The 20,885-nt window shown below is 44.9% G+C and overlaps 1 protein-coding gene across 3 annotated transcripts in view; it reads right to left on the reverse strand.

Annotated features, from left to right (window-relative positions):
- Positions 1–20,885, reverse strand: part of PLCE1 (phospholipase C epsilon 1) — a 310,776-nt gene that overhangs the window by 165,809 nt on the left and 124,082 nt on the right. The window lies entirely within an intron of this gene.

Here is a 20,885-nt window from a genome sequence, read left to right on the forward strand (position 1 = left end):
CACTGCCACTATCCTGATTTCCTCTTTCCCTCATCATCTGAATTCACCAAGAATTATCTCAAAGAGATTGGATTATTAGGACAGTCTCCCAGCCATAATTCCAATCCATTCCAATACAGTCATTCAACAGGCATGTATATAGATCTGTTCTGCGAGAAGCACTGAGATAAAAGATGTGGGGCACGTACAAAGAGTAACACACCTCTTGTGCTACAGGACTTCACAATCTAATTTAGAAGATGAGACCTGAAACTTATGAGGTTCGACATTATTTCTTGGAGGTTTGGGGTTTTGTCAAGGTCTCTGGGAAGCCAGAGCCTTCTGGGTAGTGTATAAGCGACAGGGAAGAAAGATAACATGGGGTGAATTAATCCAGCTTTCTGATGGTGGAATAAAGGTTTACTGTATTGTGTTGTCTCCATCATGTCACTTTGAGCACCTTGCCTTGGTTGACTTGTCATTCATTCATTATATCAATGTTTTTATACCAGTTACGTGTCAGGCCTGGGTAAATAAGACAGCTTCTCCTCTCAAAGAGTTCACAGTTCAGTAAGGAAGACAGATAAGCAAAAAGCTCATAGTAGGGTGGAAATTGAGGTCACCCCCTCTGTTGACACCAGTGAGTGGCCAGGGAAGGGAAGACCCTTGCATGCCCTCCAGACCCTGCATGCACCCTTGTGATGCTGCACACTCCCAATCTCACCTTAACTAGAGCCCTTGGGTACTCAAAATGACCCCTGTTGAGCTGTGCTGAGTCCTTACGAGACCCTAGAATGCACCCAGAATCCCCCGATATTCAAACTGTGCTGACACCCTAACTAGAGTTCTACTCTGCCTTCCTCTGCCTACTGGTATATGCTTGCTACTTGAAGGCAGAGTGCATATTCTTTAGCTTTAATTCTCTGTCACTCAATTTCTGGTGGCCAGTGTGGCCACCGAGATGGTGTGCTGGGACAGAAATAGCCCAGGCTTGGGGTCAGGTATATGGGATGCCTTGACCAGCCAGAGAGGATACTAATTGCCCCTTCTTAGAGATGGTGTGGGATTCACCCTGACAATACATATAAAGTGCTCAGTCTAGTGTCTAGAAATGGCACCCATTACTATTGAGCAAGAAGAGAATGGACTGTATCCTCAAGGATCAGCAGGTGGCTGTCTAACAACAGAGCACAGTCGATGAAATTCACTGGGATGGGGTTACACTCTTGCTCTTAGGTGCTGCTGGACAATATCATCCTAACCTTATTTGGGTGTATTGTGAGGACAAATGGGGGTAGAGAGCTGCAGAATTCAGGATGTGATTTCCTTCTCTCAGCTCCAAATGATACAGGCAATCCCCAACACACTAAGTCTCGAGACAGTCCTTCAGAAGTAAATGTTCTAAACATCCAGGGAAAAGAACCCACTGTGAGATTTGATAGCTAAAGAAGGATCCAGAGGGAAAGAAGATTTGAGCTGTGCCTTGGAAAACAGGCATGGCTCTAATTGGGGCAGCTGGGGAAGGCAACTCACATGGTAAGTAAAGGTGAAGAGGCTGGAACAGTGAATGTGTCCTAAGGACAGTGAGCAGAGCAGATATTAAGAGCAGGGAGTGAGTGTAGGGAAATAACTGGGAAATTGGAAACGTCAGTTGGCCTGATAAAGGGGAGCCTTGAATGTCAAGCAAAGAGGTTTAATCCATCAGAGGTGGGAAACCGTTCACTTTTCTGTTTGTCTATTTGTTTGTTTTCAGCAGAGGAATGATCCTAAAAAGGTTTTATTTTATGAAGACTAACATGCTGATGGCTCCTAGTTACCAATGTGCTGACCCACTTTCTTTACTTGCCAAGATGCTCCATTGGCTCAATATGGCCACACTCATTACCCGATGTGTTCCAGATTCCATCCCATGCCTTGAGAATCGCAATGTCTCATTCAGTCCTTTATCAATCCTTCCCTAAGTGTCTTCCTCAAATCATTAGACCTAGACGAACTGCATGAAATAAGTACTCCTTGATCATGGAAGTTTGAAAAACTCAGTATGTATTTCTACTTTTGAAGACTTACATTGTTTATTAAAATATCAACAATTAAAAGGGTCAGAGTAAAGAAATCTATTTTATTTTGTTTAACTGAATGTCTTGATTATTTCTCATGTTATCTGACCATGGATTTTTGTTAAAGAACATAGCCTACAAATGTAGCATTGTATGGAATAATTTGCTCTAATCTAATGGCCGTTTCTTATTCTCATGTCCTTGACCTCTGTGGAATCTCTGAAATAGACCATCACCCAGCTTTCTCAAAGTCCTGCCTCTCTTATCATTTCAGTGCTCCATCTTTGCCTTATACTTATTTTTTTTAATTAATTAATTAATTAATTAATTTTTGGCTGCGTTGGGTCTTTGCTGCTGCGCAGGCTTTCTCTAGTTGCGGTGAGCGGGGGCTACTCTTCCTTGCGGTGCGCAGGCGTCTCATGGCGGTAGCCTCTCCTGTTGCGAAGCACAGACTCTAGGCTCATGGGCTTCAGTAGTTGTGGCACGCAGGCTCAGTAGTCGTGGCTCATGGGCTCTAGAGCGCAGGCTCAGTAGCTGTGGCGCATGGGCTTAGCTGCTCCACAGCATGTGGGATCTTCCTGGACCAGGGATCAAACCCGTGTCCCCCGCATTGGCAGGCGGATTCTTAACCACTGCACCACCAGGGAAGTCCCTGCCTTATTCTTATTAAAGGTTTCCTCCTCAGGCCTTTAGGACAGTTGTGATACAACAGAGAGATGCCAACAAGTGTCTAATGTAGGGGGTCAACAATTGGCTGAGGAACTGTGGGCCAGGTTCACCCAAGGGACCTGCTTCATTTGACACACACCGTTTTAAAATCAGGAAAGTTTACACATCCGAAGTTAGAGCATCATCTGAAAAATGGAACAATCTGGCAACACTGAGCACTTCCATGAGTTCTCCAGTTAGTGCCAGTCCCCATCACTCTCTAGTGAGCACACCTGGCCAATTATCTGGTCACCATTAGTATATGTGTTTGTGACACTTGCTTTAATGGGATATCGATATGGAGGTAGATACATACAATAAACCTGTACTGAGCTCCTCCAATCTGTCCTCTGTGTGCTCTTGCCTGTGCTAGTTTCTGAGAATACAGAGAGAAAGCCATGGCCTCTACTCTTAAGGGCTGTTGCAGCTCACCTCCAACATATATAAATGTTATGTATATATTAAGTAATTGTTCAGCATTGCTATCAGCTGTTTCCAAGCCCTCAAACTTGTCTGAAGAAATGAGAGGAAGAGCTCCCAGAATAAAGCTCTGAGCTGCCATCACTACTGCTAAAACCCCATCCACAAAGAATCAGAAAGATAGCTAAGGTTCTACCACCATCTGGATTAAAACATGCCATTCATATCAATACTGGATGAGCTGAATTCAAAGTGCTTGTTGGAAAAATGCTGAAATATGGATGAAGTGGTGGTAGATATGGCAGTGCTCAGGGTACATGTTAAAAATAGGCTATAACCTCTTATTAGATCATTCAGTTTAAAAAAAGAAGCAATTGTGGAAAATCCCATATACACAGAATGGGAAGAGGAGGCAGTATAAAACAGTAATTATGAGTGTTGTTCTAGAGTGTTGGTTTGGGTCCTAGCTCCTCTGCTTCCCAGCTGTGTGACTTTGTATAATTTGCTTTCCCATTCTGTGCCTCAGTATGCTTTTCTCCAATAGGGGGATATAATAGTAGCTGCCCTATAAAGTTGTGGTAAGAATTACAAGCTTTTTAAAAAAAAATTATTTATTTTTGGCTGTGTTTGGTCTTCGCTGCGGCGCACGGGCTTTCTCTAGTTGCTTCGAGCAGGGGCTGCTCTTTGTTCCGGTGCTCGGGCTTCTCACTGTGGTGGCTTCTCTTGTTGCAGAGCATGGGCTCTAGGCCTGTGGGCTTCAGTAGTTGTGGCTCGTGGGCGAGCATGGGCTCTAGGCCCGCGGGCTTCAGTAGTTGTGGCTCACGGGCTTAGCTGCTCTGTGGCATGTGGGATCTTCACGGACCAGGGCTCGAACCTGTGTCCCCTGCATTGGCAGGCAGATTCTTAACCACTGCGCCACCAGGGAAGCCCCAAGAATTACAAGTTTTGATAAACATAGTAACATGATTGGAACAGCCACTTAGTAAATCCTCAACAAATATTGGTTTTTATGATGATGGTGATAAGGATGATTGTGGTAGACTAAAAAAGTGGCCATAAATGATTTCTTTCATTAATTCCAGGCCAGTCTTGTGATTTGCTTAACCAATGGGAATTTAGTAAACGTGTTGCAAGTGAAATCTTGTGTGTTGGAGCTTGCTCTCTCACTGCTCTTGGGAATTCTGAGACAACTACCATGTGGAGAAGCCAGAGCCAGCTTGCTGGAGGATGAGAGACCATGGCCCAGTCACTCCTGTCACCTTTGCCAACAGCCTGCCAACAGGCAGACGCGTAGTGAATCCATCCTAGATCCTAGATCATCCAGGGGCCAGTCTACCTGCCATCATAGATACATGAGAGAGTCCAGCAAAGATCAGTTCATCCAGACGAGGAGAACCACCCAGCCAATTCACAGAAACATGAGCTAAATAAATGACTGTGGTAAAGGTCACTATGTTTTGGGAGTGCCTTGTTACACAGCAAAAGTTAACTTACATAATCATGATATTTTGGGCACAATAATGAGTATTTCCTTGCATGAGATTTGAATCCACACACTAGCCCTATGAGATTGATTCATTTCGCAGATGGGGACAGTAAGCCTACAGAGGTGGAGAAACACAGTCAACTTTACACAGCTAGTAAGAGGCGGAGCCAGGGTGGAAATTGGATTTGTTCAACTCTGTAGTCCGGCTTTACCCATTGCACTAAACATGGTCACACCCAAAGCCCAAACAGTGGGATTCAAGAAAACATCATTATTTGGCAAGAGTTTTAAGTGATGTTAACATTGCCATTGTTATTGTTTTTATTCATGATAATTCCTTTCATGATCACCCTAAATTACTTTGGAAAACAGTCAAGTTATGACTCATGAATGATCAAATATGTTTCCTTTATATGGAGATTTATAGTCTTAAATTACAAGATAAAAAAATATAAACTTTATCTCACTTGATTCATATGGTAATAGAAGGTGCTGAAAACTAGAGAGACTACTGCCCTATATGGGTCAATATCCTTTTTGAGATAAAATCAACACGTCACAACAAGGCATCTAATCTTGCTAAACAGATGTGTGTCCATCCATTCATTCAATAATTGATTTATATTTATTGAACGTATACATTGTGCCAAGCCCAGTGACTTGGGGATCCAGCAGAGAGCAAAAAGAGCTTTATTTTAGTCGGGGAAGGCAGACAATAAACAAGTAGACCAAATAAGTTAATTAAAAATTGCAGACTATTTTAAACAGTCAAGATATATTTCGGATATGGACTCTACAGGACTTGCTGAAGTCATTGGGAATGAGGAAAGGAAAGGAGTCAAGGTTTTTATAGTTGGCCATTGTGGAGTTCTTAGAAATTATAAGATTTATAAATATTTTTTAGATTCCACATATAAGTGATAACACACAGTATTTGTCTTTCTCTGTATGCATAGGGAATATAGCCACTATTTTGTAAAAACTTTAAATAGGGTACAATCTATAAAAATATTGAATCACTATGTTGTACACTTGAAACTAATATAAATATTGTAAATCAACTATACTTCAATAAAAAGAGACTTATATAGAGAGCTATAGATCAATGTTGCAAACAGTGCCCCTCATGGCACTTACGTTTAACCACCACTGTGAACTGTGAGTGGATCCTCTCCCTCGAATTATACTACTCCCATTATGGCAGGTGCTGTGTTTGAGCAGAATGACCTTGATATTATGATGTTACTTGCAGAAAAGCAAGCGATACTTAGACAACACTCAAGAAAACATTTGAAGTTCCTTGTGACTCAAGAAACCAGCACTGGGACATGGAGTTCAAACCCAAAACATGATAAAACAAACATCCAAGGCTGAAGAGAGCTGGGTAATTCAGAAGGAGTGCACTGAAAGGCATGAAGCAGCCAGACACACTGTGTCCACAGCACTCACCCAGGAGGAAAGCTCCTTCCTCTCTACAGCCAGAAAGGGCTTTGTCTTTACTTGACTTCTACTGGGGTCAAAGGGATACTTGACAAGGGGAGTCAATTTTGTACTTGTTCTGTTTCAAAAGCTATCTTTCTAGGGTCAGAGCTATGGAAAATCATGATGTTCCAAAATCTGATGGCATATCTTCTGAAATCTTTCAGCAAGAAGGAGGCTTGTTACTTAGGTGTCCATTGACTCAATAATAATACTTAGTAATCACTGCAACATTTTAAAATGAAGCAGGCACTGAGCACTGAGATATGATTTCATTGAAACTCCAGAAGAGCTCTAGGAAGAGATCCCACTATTACCACCATATAAAGATAAGGAACTAATGTGCACACACCTGGGACTCTGCATCAGGACTCTCCATCTCTCAGCCAGTGCTGCTAACCACCAAACCAAACAGAGAATCCTATACTACAATTGTCAAAGAAACCACTTTTGAGAGAGGGGTAATTGTAGTAATGATCCTGCCACCTCTCTTTATTTTTTATTTATTTTTGTTTGTTTGTTTTTTGCGGTACGTGGGCCTCTCACTGTTGTGGCCTCTCCCGTTGCGGAGCACAGGCTCCGGACGCGCAGGCTCAGCAGCCATGGCTCACGGGCCCAGCCGCTCCGCAGCATGTGGGATCTTCCCGGACCGGGGCACGAACCTGCGTCCCCTGCATCGGCAGGCAGACTCTCAACCACTGCGCCACCAGGGAAGCCCCTGCCACCTCTCTTTATTGTCTGTCTCCTCCCTCTAGAATGTCAGCTTCATAAGGGCTTTATTTCCTTTTTCATTGCTCTATCTCCAGGGTCTAGAAGTCTTTGGCATTATAGCTTCTCAATAAATAGTTCTTAATTGAATTAATGAATGTCTTGTATATCTTCCCCAAGAAATTGGCTAGAATTCTCTAGTTTTTTGGGTCATGACTTTATTGGACTCCTCTGAACCACAGGTGATATTGTATTGTCACCTGTATTTGCTGAACACCAGATACAGAAGTCACGTGAAATGGCACCAGTTCTTTACAAAACATTCAGAATAGCTGTAGCCAGATGAGGATCTGATTGCTACTAACCAAACGTGATCTGTTCTGAGAAATTTACCAATAGTTTAATACTATTCCATTATCATTTGCTGTTTGGCTGAGAGTTGAGCATGTTTAATTAGATCTAGTCTCCATCCTGATTCTTCATGAAAACAATGATTTGGAAGGATAATGGGGCTTAAAAAAAACAAGATATGGATTCGCATATTGACTTTCCTAATTCAGGTTAATTCAACAAATGTTGAGTTGTAGTTACAGAGACTATGGCAGATGCTTGAGAACAATGATTAAAAAAAAAAGACCAACTCTGTCCTATGACTGAAACCCACCCCTCTCTCATAGTTTTCTTATCTTTAACATGAAGGGGTCAACTAACATTATCCCTACGTCCCTCTTAGTGTTACTGTTTGATGACCAATACTTCTCAGCTTTCTTAAATGGGGGGATGGAGGATATTAATTACCCTTAATTTTAATGATAATTTTGATCATCATTATTCTTTTTTTTTTTTTTTTTTGCGGTACATGGGCCTCTCACTGTTGTGGCCTCTCCCGTTGCGGAGCACAGGCTCCGGACGCGCAGGCTCAGCGGCCATGGCTCACGGGCCCAGCCGCTCCACGGCATGTGGGATCCTCCTGGACCGGGGCATGAACCTGTGTCCCCTGCATCGGCAGGCGGACTCTCAACCACTGCGCCATCAGGGAAGCCCCATCATTATTCTTGAATTTGGTGTATAGTTAAGGTCTCCAGTTTCCTTCTTACTTATCAGTGTTCTCCTTTAATATCAGTTGTCCTTTCTCACCAGTGACTATATATCTACTTCTAATAGCACTCTTATCCTCCCCATAATGTGATTCTTAAAGTAGTCTGAGCTGGAAAAACAAATAATCATATTTATTTGAACTGTGTTAACTGAGAGTTAATAGGATGGGTAGGAACACAGGAGCCTCCCACATGGAATCAAGCGTGAGAGCTGTGGTTTGCAAACCCCTTTAACTGGTCTCATGGGCCTCTTTTCTAACTTCTGGAATCCAGAAGCGGTGTTCTAGATGGTTGTTTGATTTCCATCAAACAACTTCCATGCTGGAAGTTTGATTTCTGATGGATGTGTGTGTCTAAACAAAATGCAATGGTGTAAGAACTGCCAAATTTCCTAAAGCGTCAACAGAAACAGTGAGGCTGCCATGGGGTGGCGGGTGGTAGCTGAGGCAGCTTGAAGACCCGCGTGGTAGGGATGGGGAGGAAGATTTTGGTAGCAGGCTGTTGCTTCCTTTGCTCTTGACTCTACTTTCTATTCAAGTGCCTATGTGGAGAATTCCATTCTACTGAGAATATTCAGACCATGCACGAGACGCTGACCAAAGACAGCTACAGAGAGCCAAAAATAAAAGCTTTGCTAATGCCAGGCCAATGAGTCCGAGCTATGCCACCGGATTCTGCAGGACGTTAAGTCGAAACTTTATTACTGCAGAAAACATTTAAGAAGGAATGTGAGGGGATGTTCCTCACATTTGATAATCTGGGAAGTTAGCGGCCGGAAATACCCTTCCACATAACTTCTTCCAAGCCACTTCACCCTTGCGTTCAGATTTTGCCTCCTTCATGCAGTCTTCTCCCAGCTCTAGCAAGAACTAAGCAGTATCTTTTCTGTGCTCCAACGGCCCCCATGCAAAACTCTATAGTGGCACTTTCTGTGGAGTGTGGAAGTCACTGTTTACTCCCCTTCAAGGTTGTCAGTTCCCCGGGGGGCAGGGGCATGTCTTTTTCTCCCCCCCGGTACAATTTATTTATTTATTTTTATTAATTTTTATTGGGGTATGGTTGCTTTACAATGTTGTGTTAGCGTCCATTGCACAACAAAATGAATCAGCCATACACACACAGATATCTCCTCCCTGTCAAGTCTTGTTCAACATCTTGTCCCCAACAGGGAGCACACAGCTTAGCACACTGCAGGCAGTGAAGGGAGGGGGCAGTGGAGAAAGAACTGAAGCCTTAGAGCCAAGGGCTCTAAGTGTGGCCCCCAGACTAACAGTAGCAGCATCACCTGGGAACTTGTTAGAAATGCATATTCTTGGGCCCCACCTCAGACCTACTAAATCAGAAACTCTGGGGTTGGGGCCCAGATATCTGTGTTGTAATGAGCCCTCCAGGTGATCTTGATTCCTGCTGAAGTTTGAGAACCTGAGATTTTACAAGACCATGTTACCTTTCATCTCTGACTGCACTTCTCCTATTATCCATCCCATAAACACGCATGTCTATGTTATCTTCCTTCTAGAATGGGAGCTCCTGAGGGCAGGGGTGAAGTCCTATCGTCTCTATATTCCCCAAAGCCCCTAGCTCAGAGTCCAGCACAGGGCCAACTCAACAAATGCTAGTTGAATGAAGGGGCATCTCTTGCAGAAATTCCCTCTGGCTATGACTGTAACAGGCCTTTCTGAAATGATGCTTCTGGCTTAATATTTCCAAAGATGAATCATGTCTAATATACTAATTCTAATGGGAATTACCATACAGATGAATCATATTCGTAATGAAAAAACCTGGCTGCCAAGGAAGCCTCTTGAAAAAAAATCAAATCAGGACAAATGGATTATGTTGGGAGGCTTGTGATGTCAGGCTGTGAATTAGGCCGACAGAAGGGATTTAATGGCCTGAACTACCAGGCTCCCTGCAGCTCTAAGGAGCAATGGGTCAGTTAATGAATCACATGGGGACAAAGCCCCTGCAAGACAAAAACAAACTTCCACAAATCCTGTAGACTGTGGTGCCCTGGCTCAGAGGCTCAGGGGCAGTGCTCTTGCTAAGCTGTGCACGTGGGAAGCTGCGAGGGAAAGAAAGTTCCTGGAGTCCTGTGGCCCCAGGCTGCTGTGTCCACAGCAGGTGGAGGAGACCAAGGCCAACCTGTATGGCCAGGTTGTTTGATCCTGGGTGGCAAATGGATCCCTACTCACCTCGTCCAAGCTTCTAACTTCCCCTCCTCTGCCCAACTGAAAAGGATCAGTGTTGCCATCTGTCTTGATGGCTCCCAGAGGCCCGTTTCTGCCTGGGTCATTGCTTCTGGACCAACCAATACTACATTTCCTTCCTCTACTCTTTGCCTGAAGACTGCCTGAGGCTGACCTCCTGGAACATTCTGCTCTGACCACCAAAGGTGGGAGAGCCGAGCAGACGCCTTAGGGTGGAGAGGAAAGAGCCTGGTCTTTGCATCACACTGATCCTGTTGGACTCCTAGTGCCACCATCTAGTGGCAGTGGGAAAGCAACTTGTGTTTCTTTAATGGAGGTTATCACACGGTTGTTATAAATCAGGATTAAATGAGAAAAGATAGCTGTGGGTTCTCCAACTACACAGCCCTTGAGTATCCAAGTGGTCGTAACAGCATCCATGCCTGAATCTTTATTTTATTTTTTATTTTTTGCTGTACGCGGGCCTCTCACTGCTGTGGCCTCTCCCGTTGCGGAGCACAGGCTCCGGACACACAGGCTCCGCAGCCATGGCTCGCGGGCCCAGCCGCTCCGTGGCATGTGGGATCTTCCGGGATAGGGGCACGAACCCGTGTCCCCTGCATCGGCAGGCGGACTCTCAACCACTGCGCCACCAGGGAAGCCCCCATGCCTGAATCTTTAGAGCTCCAAGGCCATGCCTGCTTGCCTGCAAGACCTGAGACAACTTCCTACCCTCAAAAGGTATCACCCTTTCCCCCAGCCCTCCTAGTTATTCACTGGTGGTCCCAAGGTTGTGGAGCCTCTTCTGTGCTCAGATGTAAGTTTGCCCAGCCTCCCGCATGTGAACTCATCATGCGCAGATGTCCATGTGTTTTCTGGTCCACAGCTCCATGAACAGCCAGACTCTGAACTCAGTTTTGGGCTAGTGCACCCACTATGCTATAAGTGCAAAGCCTTATCACAGCGTTGACTACACAGGTGGCATTCAATAAGTGGGAGCTTATTAATCCTTCTGGTTAATATGAGAGTTATAGCATGAGTCCTCTCTCACCCCAGGTTTCTTCCTTCCTCTCACTTCTCCACTCTCTTCTTTCCCTCCAGGTTGTTCCTGGAGGTGTTTTCTCCAACTTTCTCTGGGTCCCCAAGGCTTCTTCCCTCAAATTTTTTATTCTTCCCCATGTTCATGTCTCCCACTTTGCTTTTTTATACTTTGTTTCTTCTTCTTATTATTATTACTCCTATTCCATTTTTCTTTACTCTGTCCTGATCTTCCCATCTTCCTCACTCGCTCTCCTTGTCTTCCCTTTATCTCCATGGCTCATCTCTCTCCTCCACCCCCATTTTTTTCACCCCCCCTTTTGATCTGGATCCTTTGAGCTTCAGTTCCGTGGGCAAAGGAAGAAGGTGGGAATAAAGGAGGAGTATTGACTAGGAGGATCTGCAAACTGGGACCATCCTCTAATTGTGAGTGGACAGTTGTTTGTCATTATTGAGTGCACAGTGTTTCTTCTACCAGAAAACTGCAGTGCTTTCATTCTTGAAAGTCCCTTCTTTGATGGGAGTTAAGTAAATGGTCAACGGAGAGGAGCTAGGGACGTTCCTCCCCCACATCCCCAAAAACAGGAACGCAGTAGTTGAGACAACAGTGGACCTACCCTCAGCAACAGGACCCAACATAAGTTGGCCTTTTGCTTAGTTGAGTTGGTTGCAGGCATGATGGCACCCACTTCAGAGCCTCATGCTACCAAGAAGACTGGAAAACTGTTTAGAACAAGCAGTACAGACTCTCAGGTTTCATCCGAGGGTAGAATCCGGCTTAACAGCCAGTTAGTGAACATACTTCAGGCAGAGCAAACGGACTAGGGTAGCAATGGGTGGATAGAGACCACCAGGTCTCCAGGAGCTGGAGTCACCATGAGCTCAGTCAGGTCACGAGGCAGCCTCAGGAGGGCCTCAGGCAGGGGCGCTCACCCAGGGGAATCCCCTGAGAAGCTTGGACTGGCATCCAGTGCAGACACGGACAAAGTCTCTGGCTACGCTTTAATTTCTGAAGGGGAAGAAATCTATGCCTACGAATATCTTCCTTGTTTGGACACCATTCATTCATTCACTCAACTAATATTAACTAAATGTGTACTTTGTGCCAAAGAGCATGCCAGAAGCTGGAGACAAAATGATGAATGAAACTGTTTTTGTCCTCAAGGAAGTTACAAGTATCAGGGGAGGTAGGCCAGAATGTGGGCAATTCTATTACAGCATGTGATTCTGCAATAGTGTGAATACAAGGTGCTTCAGGAACACAGAGGAAGGTCATAGAAGGTCACAGAAGGTTTCTCCTAGAAGGTAACATCTAGACACAACCTAAAGATAATAAGACTTAGCCAGGCAAAGGTGAAGGCAGAGTAAGATAAGAGAGAGGAAAATGGTCTAAACAGAGGGAGTAGCATGTGCAAAGTGGCTCCTATGGCTGGAGCTAAGAGAGTGGGCAATGAGTCTGGGGAGATAAGCAGGGTCCTTCTGAGTCTTTACAAGTTGTTGCAATTCTAGCCCAGAACTATTTCCTCTCACAAATATTTTCTAAGCTAACTACCATGGAAGTACCTTCAAGAGAAAAAAAAAAGGTTGACAATCTAGAGGGTTATATCTCCTATGCCTGGGACACCCAACACCCCTTTAGGGGTATCACGCTAAATACTAAGGATGCAACAACAAACATGACCCAATCTCAGCTCTTAAGTCACCAAAGGGATAGAGATGATCACTTTTAAGATTTCTTTTTTTAAAAATTTTATTTATTTATTAATTTATGGCTGCATTGGGTCTTCATTGCTGCACACGGGTTTTCTCTAGTTGCGGTGCCTGGGCTTCTCATTTCGGTGGCTTCTCTTTTTGCACAGCACGGGCTCTAGGTGCATGGGCTTCAGTAGTTGTGGCACATGGGCTCAGCAGTTGTGGCGCACGGGTTTAGTTGCTCCACGGCATGTGGGATCTTCCTGGACCAGGGCTCAAACCCATGTCCCCTGCATTGGCAGGCGGATTCTTAACCACTGTGCCACCAGGGAAGCCCCTAAGATTTCTTATAATGTGGTGGTTTCCTTGTTATTAATAAAAACCAAAAGGAAGGGATGAAGTGCCCAACATACATGCCAACATGGACTAGGAAAGACCATGGACTTCATACCCACAGTCTAACAGTGACAGAGGCATCCCTCTGGGTGGGCGGCAGGTTAAGACTTTTCCTGTCTAGTTGGAAGTGTGGAGACAGAGATGGGAAGGCTCTGAAGGAACTGTCGCCTTCCTTTCTACCTTTGGAAGATAGCAGCGGAAAGGTAAGTCTTCAAGAAGGTTCCAAAATATTGGGAACTACAAAAAAGTAAACAGGTGATGGCATTAGAATTGTACTCAAGTTCATGGGAAGAGTCAGGGACAATGTCTATCCCCAGACGGAGAACTTCTGTCCTGTTACAGAGGCTCTCAGCTACTTGCACATCTGAGCACATATGTTCAGCAGTAAGATTATACAGAGAAACTGAAGGTCAAAGACAACAGTTCAGGGACTCCCCTGGTGGTCCATCCAGTGGGTAAGACTCTGCACTCCCAATGCAGGGGGCCCGGGTTTGATCCCTGGTCGGGGAACTAGATCCTAGATGCTGCAACTAAAAGAGCCCGCACGCTGCAACGAAGATCCTGAGTGCCGTAACTAAGACCAGGAGCAGCCAAATAAATAAATAAATATTAAAAAAAAAAAAAGACAACAGTTAAGAGGGCTCAAGAGTGTGGGAAAGTCGTCACCTCCCACCTCACTTGTGCCTACCCTGTAGCCAGATAAAGAAGCTATGGTTATCCTGGGCTGCATTCCAAAGAACTCCATGGATATTATTAAAAAAAAAAAAAGAGAGAAAAACCCTAAAGTTGATCAAAACTGAGGGATACAGTCATATTAAAGAAAAAAAGGCTTCTAATTTACATTCCAAAAATAAGGCATTTTGGCCCTTACATTTTGTCATTTAAAAAGCCTGTTCTGTTGTCTCTACTGAGCTTAAGGCTTTTCTTGGCTATCAAAACAAAGAGGTCTTTTGTTGACAGAAACAGGCGACAGTGTTTTGGTAAAAAGATTATATATAGAATAATGGTATGAAGCTCTATTGTGTGAAAAGTAGACTTAAGAGCTCTCCCTGTCTCCAGAGTCTCTGGGTTTCTTGCAACAATCTAAAATACTAGTGTCCTTCACTTTGAGGGAACCCTAAACAACTGGACGCAGTCATAATTTTCTAAGACTTTATAAAGGACACTACGCAGATGCAACTACATGTAACAAAAGACAAAGTCAAAAAACAGTATACAGCTGCGACCAACCCCCCTGGGATCAACCATCTGTGGGTGTCCCAAGATTTTCTCTCCTCTGTACCCTTCATGATTACAGTGATCCATGGTATGTTGTGCTGGATACAGTTGGAACTCATGAAATATTTCTTGAATTGATTTCAGCCGGCTCTTGGTATCTGTATTTATTGGACATTACCAGTATATCAAGGCAGGGGCAAACAAAGATGATGCAGCCAGCATGTGGCATAAGTCCATGCCTGGGGTGGGCTAGAGGGGACGGTGGGACCACTGGGGCTCACTTCCCATCAGAGCAGGTAGGAGCTGATGGAATGTGAATCGAAAATGTGAATGTAGTGCTGAGTCGAAGAAGGGCCCTTTGGTGGGGCCACACTCCATGTAAAGCCTAGACATTTCTGCAGCTTCTTCAGACATCCTTGGGTGGATGCCTTTTCAAGATCAAATCAGGCTTCAGCTGGAGGTTTCTATGATCCATGGCCCATGAGTCAGACCACCTTTTGTTCTTTGAGAAGCTCATTCCCTGTGTTCTTTTTTCTTTCAAAATCTTATGCCCTCACTACAAGAATCCCAACCATGCTCAGCCATCTACTTTATGTGTGTGAAAGAGAGAGGAAGGGAGTTCTATTTGTTGTGCTCCTGATGGGAGGAGAAGGACCACATATGGGGACATGGCACGGGGCCTCAGTGACGAGCAGACCACAGAGGACTCTCTCAACGCTTCCTTGTTTGTGATCCAGTAGTGACCATGATGTGCTAGAAAACAGGAGGCATAGGCACTGGGGTTGAAGAGGGAACAGATTCTCGAAAACAGGCTCTAGAAAGTCAGGGCTGCAGGGATGATGTCAGAAGCTCTTTCTTTTCTTTTGATGCCCTCCATCCAAATTGCTCCTTGTCAGCTCTTCACCTTGCAGCCATGGAGAAGCTAAGGCAATCTCTTTTAGGACATGGAATATATTCTGTGTTAGGAAGGAGGGCGTAGCTGTCCCTGGCTGGGTTAACTCTGGTTTCCATCCATCCCCTCCAACAGGTTCCAGCATCTGCTTTTCCACGTTCTGCCCTGTACACACTCCTAAGAATTCTTAAGACAGACTTGGCAACCTTTTCCTACCAAAGCCACGGATCCTTTCCCCACATCGAAAATCAATCAAAGACCACACACAAAGTTAAAAGGGAATCATAGGATTTTTAGACATAGGACATAGAAAATAAGAAAAGCCAAGAGTGGTATGCAGAACATGTATAGCTGAAGATAAATGTGATCTACATTGTGAACAGTTAAGAAAATTGGGGGTGTGTGTGTGTAGGGGAGGAATTTGGCAAGAAGAGAATCATAGAGAGATAAAATTTTAAAGCGTGAGATGTAGAGAGGAAGGCAGGGGCAGGAGGAAAAGAAGCAAGGATGGTGTGTCTGAGATGAGCATGCTCTGGAGACACCTGTGGCTCACCCTGGTTTTGGATAACAGAACAATTATCACCCTTCATCCCTACTCTGTGAAGTGCGGACTGATCAATCAATGACTCACCTCTGCTTCATCGAGTGTCTCTTGCATGATCAAGGACAGTTGGGAAAGCAGGGCAGGTAATTGGAAAAGTTAATTAATAGGACAAGACAGGACTTCCCTGGTGGCACAGTGGTTGAGAATCTGCCTGCCAATGCAGGGGACACAGGTTCGAACCCTGGTCTGGGAAGATCCCACATGCCGTGGAGTGGCTGGGCCCGTGAGCCACAATTACTGAGCCTGAGTGTCTGGAGCCTGTGCTCCGCAACAGGAGAGGCCGCGATAGTGAGAGGCCCACGCACCGCGATGAAGAGTGGCCCCCGCTTGCCACAACTAGAGAAAGCCCTCGCACAGAACCGAAGGCCCAACACAGCCATAAATAAATAAATAAATAGGACAAGACAGAAGATAATAAGTGAGAAGAGAGAGGTTCAGGCACCTGGGAACAGGCTGATTTCACTGGGATGTGATCGGCCACTGCTTGCCCAGTATCATGTAAGGGCAAAAAATTAGACAGGGCGTAGCAGAATTAACCTATTGTGAGGTCTGAGGATGAAGAAATAAGGAAAGAATATCTGCACTGTGATTATCTTGATTACCTGGGGTGATGTGGAGATTATCATACTAGCAAAGCTACCTATGAGTGAGGTGCTACAAGGCTTGGTATAAAAATCCAAGCATGACAGAAGTCAGACCAGGGAGAGATCATGGAAAAACCTTCACGAAGGAACTAAGCCCCAAGACGCACAGAGCTGGGCTAGGAAGGCAGAGAGGAATGTGTTCATGGGCATGAAAAGCTGCTGGCTCTGAAGTGCAGATGGGGATTGAAGATCGAGGGTCTGGATGTCTTTCCCTCCTCTGCCCCTGTTGGCCACATCACTGTCGGCCTCCATGTGCCCCAGTGGGAAGGGAGAGAAGGGCTGGGAAACCCAACTTGCTCTTACTTTGCAGAGAGTGAGGGGGTCAAGAGAGAACAGGCTTTTCCTTCCCCTTCAAAGAGTTTGCCTCTTCGTCCAGGAGGCTTGATGCCAAATGTCCTGAACATTCTGGGCTTGAGGAGTGCCCTTGGGCTGGGACTTTGCTAACACAGCAAAGAATCTACGGCTCTAAGGCAGGTCCTATGGACGCCTTCAGTTCGCCCAGGTCATTGTGACTTCTTTTTTGGTGGCTGCTCCCCAGTGGCTATCAGAGGGCCAGGTGGGCTGGCAGGTCCTGTGGTGTGCCAACCACATATCCAGTGAGATGCAAGGGACAAGGTGGTGCTCAGACATTACACTCAGAGCTGCTTTTAAGTAGACCCAGAGAGACACCAATTCAGACACACTCATACCTGTGCACTGAGAAGACTCGACATGGCCTTACTTTGACTCAATGATCTTCAGTGGTGCCCATCCCATGGTCTTGTGATGCCTTAGCATGGTCATGAGAGCTCCTCAATAACCTGTCCCTGTCCATCCTTTTAGCATCATCCTCCGTTATTATTACCCTACCTGAACCCACTGTTCCTGCTTACTATCCATCCCCTCAGCATACCCAAGCCCTCCACCCTAACATCCCCTTGGATACCTTTACCTTCACATTCCTATCAGAATCCTACCCAGTCTTAATGCCACTACTTAACTGTATGACCTCGGGACAGTTACCTTCTCTGCACCTCAGTTTCACTGTGGGAAAATGGGGATATTGTGTGGTGATTAATCATATATGTAAAGCACAGAGAGCAATGCCTGGGACTCAGCGAGTTCCGTGCAAGTTCTGGTCTTTTTCTCACCCACTGGACGTCCCAGGACATCTGCATGGCTTCTGACCCATCTCCCCCCCTGAATGCTCAGGGTGCTACCTGGAATACAGGTGAGAACTAAATGCCTCCAAGCAGGGTCTACTTTATTTTGCTCTCAGTTATTGTCCCCATTTTAAGCTCTGTCTATTTTGAAAGGAATGGGTGGACAGCAGAGTTTCTTCTCTGCTGTTCCTAACTCAGTCAGTGTTAAGTCCTCTTAGCAAAGTATAGCTGTGGCTTTTTAATTTTTTTAAGTAGCAGCTTTACTGAGATATAATTCACCCATTTGAAGTGTACCATCAATGATTTTTGGTATTTTCACAGAGTTGTGCAATCATCACCACTCTCTAATTTTAGAACATTTTCATTACCCCAAAGAGAAGCCCCACATCCATTAGCAGTCACTCTCCATTTTTCCCCCAACCTCCCCAGGCCTAGGCAACCACTACCTACTTTCTATCTCTATAGATTTGCCTATTCTGGGCATTTCATATAATCCCCTGTTTTTTTAAAGGGGCCAAACTCTTCTTTCACTCTTCATTAATCTATTTCCCCAAAATACCCAGCCATAGGACCAGCGCCATAGTAGGCATCCAATAAGTGTTTTGTTGAATGAAAACCAAAAGCTGAATGAAAACTAAAACATGGGTTCCATGTCGTTAAACATATTTTTTTCCACATTTTATCTTTGGACCTTGTTGGTCCAAAGCAAGTTCGGAAAATAAATCAGGAGCAGTGGTGTTGTGTTTTTGTTTATCTAAGACATAGAAAAGCTTTGCTGAGTCTCCTCAAAGTGAAATTCTAGTGCAGTGGTTCTCAAACCTGGCCGTACCTTAGTGTCACCTGAGAAACAAAAAGGCATGAGCCCTGCCTCTCCCCACCCCCCCAAAGTTCAGATTTATCAGTCTGGTGTGGGGCCCATCAGTATCTTTTAAATGTTCCCTGATTTTAAATTAAATATGATTCTATGAACAGCCAGGGTTGAGAACTCTTGTCCCAAGGGAAACAACCATTCTAAGCAAGGATAATTTGTTGAATTCCAGCCATGCCTAGAATGCTACACAGCCCAAGTTTTCAACCCTGCCTTCAGGGAAATGAATCTGAATTTTAAAGAAAGCAATAAGAAACAGAATATTCATTTCACAAAAATTTTCTTTGGCGCTAACATTCCTGTTAGACTGAACCATATGAAACTGCTGATATTTGATTGTTTTGAGTTATAAAATGGAAATGTCATACTACTCAAACTAATTGAATGCATTTATTTCATGATATAGAAGATACATATAATACTCAGTCTGAACCATCATCTTACAAATCCATCTATGCATATTCCTTGTGCTTCATATACTTTTAAAAAAGAACATTTCAAGTTTTATTAAATATATATTTCTAGTACAGGATGGAAAATAAATTTGCCATTGAGGACAAAAGCAAGATAATTCACAAACAGATAAAACAAACACCAACTTTACAGACAAACTTCACTTTTTGTCACACATTGTTTCTGGACAGCATGTCATAAAGCAGATTGTCATAAAGCAAGTTATTTTCCCATAGGAAATATTTATGATTAGGGATTGTGTTCCTGACTAGACATCATATAGATCAGAGATATGATCAACAACAGGTCACGAAAGCAAAGCTGCAACAGCTATAAACCTTTAAAATAATAAATTTTTTATTCAAGTGCCATAAAATGCCACAATTATATTTTACCCATTGGTTATTATACTGTCATCGTGAAAGGTAATTTAGCACTACCAATAAAATTCAAAAAGTGCATATTCTTTGAGCCTCTTCTAGTGATCTTTCCTATGGGAAAACTGGCCCTGTCTCTTCCCTACTTACAGGACCAAGTACAAAGGTCTCCGTCTAGACCTGACCCCGCACAGTCTCACGTCCAACTTGCCGGTGCCCTCAGGGCTCCCGCGCACTCCTCCACCTCCTCATCCGCGGCTTTGCTCCTTCTGTGGGAGAGCTCTGTGCTGCCCCAGTTGGGAGGCCAATACTAAACCAAGGAGCTGTAGTTCTTTGGTGCCGTCTCTAGTCAAGTCTATCTGCTTTCATTCCCGGCTGGGAAGTCAGTCTTCTACCTCCTTCCAGTGACCAGAACTGCTTGAATCTCAGTCCTCGTTGCTTGCCAGACTCCTTCCTTACTCTGTCTCTGCATGAAAGGGGCTGAAATCCCCTCCTAGAATCCCACCCTATAGCTGGAAGAAATCCTGCTACCTATTGCCGCAAACAAGTGTTTCATGAATGAATGAATGCCTAGATTGTTCCATCACTGCACAACTGAACAGCTACTGCTATGTCTTGGTGGGTCTCCCCGATCCAGGTGGCCCTTGGACTGCCAGCTGCTATAGCCTCCTTGCGAAAACCATGTGCTGTGGAGGCAAGCTCGGCCCTTCTGGCTGTACCCAGCAGCTGTCTCCCTTTGGAAGGGTCTCTGGGAACCCTCCCTCTCTCTGCCCCTTCTTCCTGACCACACTGACCTAATGTTTTACAAGCTCCTGGCATAACTCTCTTACCAAAACCCTCCAGATCAATCTCCAGACATTCTCTTTCCTGCCTCCTCACCTCTCTGGTCTCCCACGCACCGTAGAGGGTGATGGGAATTTGGGAAAGTATCAGCACACAGCTCTAGAACAGTGGTTCTCAGCCATTTTGCCCCTAGAGGACGTTTGGCAAAATGTGAAGATATTTTTGGTTGTCACAACTGAGGACATGCTACTGGCACCTAATGGGTGCAGGCCAATGATATGGTGACATGCTACACCCTGGAAGGCACAGGGCAGCTCTTACAGCAAAGAATTATGCAACCCCAAACTGGCTGAGGTTGAAAAATACTGTTTCTAGAGAAATCAAAGAAACCTTTGGGGGCTTCCCTGGTGGCACAGTGGTTAAGAATCCCCCTGCCAATTCAGGGGACACAGGTTCGAGCCCTGGTCCGGGAAGATCCCAGGTGCCACGGAGCAATTAAGCCCATGTACCACAACTACTGAGCCTGCTCTCTAGAGCCCGTGCTCCGCAACAAGAGAAGCCACCGCAATGAGAAGCCCGCGCACCACAACGAAGAGTAGCCCCCGCTCGCCACAACTAGAGAAAGCCTGCGCACAGCAATGAAGACCCAATGCAG

The sequence above is a fragment of the Mesoplodon densirostris genome, chromosome 1 (assembly GCF_025265405.1).
Source record: "Mesoplodon densirostris isolate mMesDen1 chromosome 1, mMesDen1 primary haplotype, whole genome shotgun sequence".
Classification (NCBI taxonomy): Eukaryota; Metazoa; Chordata; class Mammalia; order Artiodactyla; family Ziphiidae; genus Mesoplodon; species Mesoplodon densirostris.